Source organism: Prionailurus viverrinus, chromosome E3 (genome assembly GCF_022837055.1).
Source record: "Prionailurus viverrinus isolate Anna chromosome E3, UM_Priviv_1.0, whole genome shotgun sequence".
In the NCBI taxonomy this organism is placed as follows: domain Eukaryota; kingdom Metazoa; phylum Chordata; class Mammalia; order Carnivora; family Felidae; genus Prionailurus; species Prionailurus viverrinus.
In genome coordinates, this window is record NC_062576.1 from 25,129,791 (window position 1) to 25,135,353 (window position 5,563).

Sequence of the window (5,563 nt, forward strand, 5' to 3'; positions counted from 1 at the left end):
TAAACTATTGAGAGTACATAAAAATAAAAAGCTTCCGGGGCACCTGGGTGGCTCAGTCAATTAAGCGTCTGACTTCTGTTCAGGTCATGATCTCTCAGTTCATGAGTTTGAGCCCCACCTCAGGCTGTGTACTGCAGCTCAGAGCCTGGAGCCTGCTTCCAATTCTGTGTCTCCCTCTCTTTCTATCTATGCCTCCCCTACTCACACTCTCTCTCTCTCAAAAATAAATAATAAAAAATTTTAATAAAAAGCTTCTGCACAGCAAAGGAAACAACCAACAAAACTAAAAGACAACCTACTGAATAGGGAAGACATTGCAAATGACATATCCAATAAAGGGTTAGTATCCAAAATATAGAAAGAATTTATACAACTCAACAACCGAAAAACAATACAATTAAAAAATGGGCAGAAAACATGAACAGACATTTTTCCAATGATGACATAGATGGATAACAGACACATGAAAAGATGCTCAACATCATCAATCATCACAGAAATACAAATCAAAATCACAATGAGATATCACCTCACACCTGTCAGAATGTCTAAAATAAAAAACACAAAAAACAATAAGTGTTGGCAAGGATGCAGAGAAAAAGGAACTATCGTGTACTGTCGGTGGGAACACAAACTGGTGCAGCCACTGTGGAAAAGAATATGGAGGTTCCTCAAAAGATTTAAAAATAGAACTACTACATGATCCAGTAATACCACTACTGGGTATTGACCCAAAGAAAACAAAAACACTAATTCAAAAAGATATATGTACCCCTGTGTTTATTGCAGCATTATTTAGAATAGCCAAATTATGGAAGCAGCTCAAGTGTCCATCAATAGATGAATGGAGACTATATATCTATGAATATTACTCAGCCATTAAAAAGAATGAAATCTTGCCATTTGCAACAACATGAATGGATCTATAGCATATTATGCTAAGTGAAATAAGTCAGAGAATGACAAATACCATATGACTTCAGTCATATGTAGAATTTAAGAAACAAATGAACAAAGAAAAAAAAAAGAATCAAAAAACAGACTCTTGCCTACAGAGAACAAACTAATGGTTACCAGAGGGGAGGTGAGTAGAATGGGTGAACGAGGTGAAGGAGATTAAGAGTATATTTATCATGATGAGCACTGAGTAATGTACACAATTGTTTAATCCCTATATTGTATACCTGAAACTAATATAACACTGTACGTTAACTATATTGGAATTTAAAATTTTTTAAGTGCCTGAAATAATTCATAGATTTCTTCTTTTGATCTTTCCATAAGAGCCCATACAATAACTGTTTTAGGCCACCAAGACACAATAGAAAAGAAACAGTCATTGTAAAGGGAATTAAGAGATACAAACTTTGAGTTATAAAATAAATTGTGGGGATTAAAAGTACAGCATAGGGAATATAGTCAATAATATTGTAGTAATGTATGGTGACAGATGGTAACTATACTTATCATGGTTGAGCATTTCATAAAGTATATAATTATTGAACCACTATGTTGTACACCTGAAACTAATATTGTATGTCCACTATACTTCAATTTTTTAAAAAAGCAGTATTTACCCCCAAAAGCACAGTCTAGGAAAAGAGATGTAAAAAGATGATTACGGTACCATGCTTCAGTGTTACAGGAACATATAGTCAGGGTCCCGGCAGGAACAGGGGTGACTGAAGAGAATTCAATGAAGGGACTTTAAGAAAGGAGAGGGGAGAGTTACAGGAAGCAGAGGGGACAGTGAAGCATGCCAAGGCCAGCCACAGTAGGAAGCTGCCACCACCACTTGCTGAGTTGGCATGAGCAGTTAGGGAACCCAGCAAGCACTGGAGCTAGGGCAGACAGGGGCTGTGGGCTTGGATGAAGGGAGGCAGCCGCAGCCCCACAAGGAAATGAGAGGTGGAGTAAATGTCTCAGCCCCTCTCTCCTCCCACTCTCTGGTCTCTTGATGGTGCCTCCCACTGGCCAAACCCAATCAGAAGTCCAGGGAGAGTCCATGGAGGTCACCAATGGGACACAGAGGAAGGTGGAGAATAGCAGAGAGAGGTTCTGGAGGTTAAACAGAAGATGGCCTGCACAGCTACAGGGTCCAACCCAGACTAGCGGCAGGCAGAGAGGGTGAGTCTCCCAAGAGAGTTGGCTACATGGAGGAAGGGTTTCCCAGGAGGAGGGATGATGGTGTGCGGGGGCACAGGCATAGGAGAGGCACACTATATTCAGGAAGCTACAGGAAACCTGGTGTGGCTGCAATTAGGAGAGAGAGAGAGGAAGGGCCAGAGATGAGATCAGAGGCTTGTTAAGTATGCCATTCTCAAAAGAGGAAGTATAGATAGAGCCCTGGGTTTCTCGGTCTATGCATTATCAACATTTGGGTTCAGATTATTCTTTGTTGTAGGAGGCTGTCCTATGCATGGTAGGATGTTTAGCATTCCTTGTTTCTAGCCACTAGATACCTGTATCAACCCCTGGCCCCCAACTCACGATAATGAAAAATGCCTGTAGACATTGCCAGAGGTCCCTGGGGCAAAATTATCCCAGTTAAGAATCACCGACTTGGGAGAAGATGGGTTTAGTTCTGGGCATATTGAGTTTGAGGTACCTGTGAGACATTCAAGGGGAGACGTCAGATAAGCACTCGGGCTTATGGATTTGGAGCTCAAAACAATGGTCTGGGTTGGTTACTCAGATTTTGGAATTGCAAGCATACAATTGATGTGTATAGCCTGACGGCCTGAGATATAAGCACGATATGTGTTTGACACACCAAACTCCTTCAGTGAAATGTTCTTTTATTTCTCACTGACTTTTATGTTAGACTACAAAGAGAGGGAGACAGAGAGAGAACCAAGGGCATTAGGGAGTTTGATAGCACTGGATAAGCATCTAGTTTAAGGGATGGAGGTCTGAATACAGTGAGTATTTAAACTCATCCAGGCTCATAATCCTCCAGTCTGTCTCTAGACAAGGCATTTATACTGCTCTAGCTTCCTCCCTTAGGCCTCTCTTGTTTCATTTAGTTTGAAACATCTAGAATTCTTATAACAGTTATAACCTTCTATAATATGGTATAAGACTTTTTTACAGCAATGTGGCATGATGGAGAGGCTGTATCCTTCATGGTAAGTTGGGAGAACATTCACATACTGATTCTGTGAATAATTCATAAGAGGCCAAGAGCCCACAAGAAGAGCATAAAGGTGCCTGGTGAGATCCCCAATAGCAAATGTCTCCCCAAAAGAGGTGAGAGTTGTCCAACGTGACTGATGACTACAACTATGTTACACTTGAGGCAGAAAATGGATTGAGAATGGTTTGTGCAATGGGGAGAAAGTTTTTCCTTTCAGAGTCACTCCTTTTGACGTCACATAACCCACCCTGACCCTTAGATGCCATGTGAGACACTACATTCAGTGAAACTCCTAGAAATCAACAGCCCAGCATAATTTGCATCTTGCCTCCAGCCTAGGCCTCCCATCTAGTTATGCAACAATAAATAGTGACCATCTGCTATATGACAGACCAGAATTTGGTGCAAGGGATATGTCAGTGAACATAGGACAGAGAAAACTCCCTGTCTCCAAGGAGCTTACATTGTAAGGCAGAACCTGGCTTCTCCAATAGGGAAGTAGGCGTAGCAGAGTTCTCAGTAGTGGGAAACTTTTAATTCAACTTCTTTGCTCCCTGATATATAAGACCGAAGGTAATTCTGTTTCGTTCATATATTTTGATCTAATTTTTGTGATAATTGCAGACATGGTATCTACCCTTTAAACGGAACAACAGGAGATGTTCAGAGAATGGTAGATGAGCCAATGGAGCCTACAAGCTGGGTTACCTTAATAAAAATAAAATTCAGCTGTTGGAAAAAATGCAACTCTGACAACCCATTGTGGCCTCACAGAGGTTTATGATGATTCACGTGATAACAGAAAGGGATTAGGTTTGGTCCCTTCTTTTTAATCCAGCAATTTTGGATGGCATTTTCATGTGACATTTTACAATCCACATGTCCTTCAAAATCATATCCCCTTCTCTCATCGCAAAATTGACATGAAGTCCAAGGGGATGGTCATGGTGAGAGCTTCCAGTTCTACTGGACAAACAAACATCCTCTTTCCTGTATTTTCTGAGTCAAATGCTGCCCCTCCAGTAGAAAGAAGAATTCTCCAGCATGGAGAATTCCAGCTGGAAATGAGGAACTCCCACGAAGCACTTTGCTTGAGATCCTTTAAGGCGGAGAGTTCCACTAATATTTCCACTGACCTGCCTTTTCTCATTCTCCCAAAGAGGTATCTTTCCACGTCCATAAGGTGATATTCTATCCAGGCAGCAATGCAGGTTTCCAGCTCACAATTCTTTGTACCAACTCACACAGCCTCTCATTTGCTACAATGTATCGCCAGCCTTTCTATACTACTTTTACCTCTGTCAGTCATGTACAAAGTACTGCTGGAACTCATCCTTTTTGTTAACAGCAGCACTTCCTCCCCGCCCCCCAACCCCTGTGACTTATACTTCTCATATATCCTAGGAACCAGTGTCTCATTAGGCAGATTCTGGAGAATAAGTGGAGAGAGGATCCTGGCATCGACAATAATGAAGTACTAATACACGCAGGCTCAGACACAACAAACTTTATCTGGTTTCTTTTATGTGCCAAATGCTTTTGTGCACACTTTTTGAAAGCAAATACAGCTTCAGTCTATTCCAGACCAACAAAATGCAGTATTTGTAAACATGATCATCCCCTAGTGCAACATATTTATTCCATGACTGACAATCTTTCTGAATCTATCCATTGAGGAAGAATGAGCCAATTGTTCATCAGATTTACACATCTGTATCCTCCTGAAGCTTATCGTCTCCATGGGTGCCTCTTGAAATAACCCAAACAGATGTGCATGAGGAACCATGCTGAACATGAACAGCTGTTTCTGTATTATACACACAGTCAATAGTAAATTCCACTTGATGTAAGTCTGGCTATAAAAATCCAAGGAAGCTTAGCTGTTCAGTAGGGTTTCAATCGGAATTGGGATGGCCATTCAAAAATGTCAGCTGCAATTCTGCCAGTTTATATCATAGAACTTACACATATTCAGACATGTGGCCATGGTGACAGACAAGAATAAATAAAAGATATGTACATAATAGGGGCTCTTGGGTGGCTCAGTCGGTTAAGCATCGGACTTCAGCTCAGGTCATGATCTCACAGATCATGGGTTTGAGCCCTGCATCGGGCTCTGTGCTGACGGCTCAGAGCTTGGAGCCTGCTTCAGATTCTGTCTCCCTCTTTCTCTGCCCCTCCCCCTCTCATGTTCTATCTCTCTGCCTCTCAAAAATAAAAAAAGTAATAAAAAATTTTTTAAACCACATAAAAAAGATATGTACATGCACATAAAAATGTAAAATTTCCTTTTATAGTCAACTTTTCCCTACAAATGACCTAGATTTCCCCCCCTTCTTTTAAGTTTCAGAAGGCACTTACCTTGAGAAAAATCATGAAACAGTCCAGACTTTTTCTCGGCATCCTTATTTTCTCTCCACTCCTTAG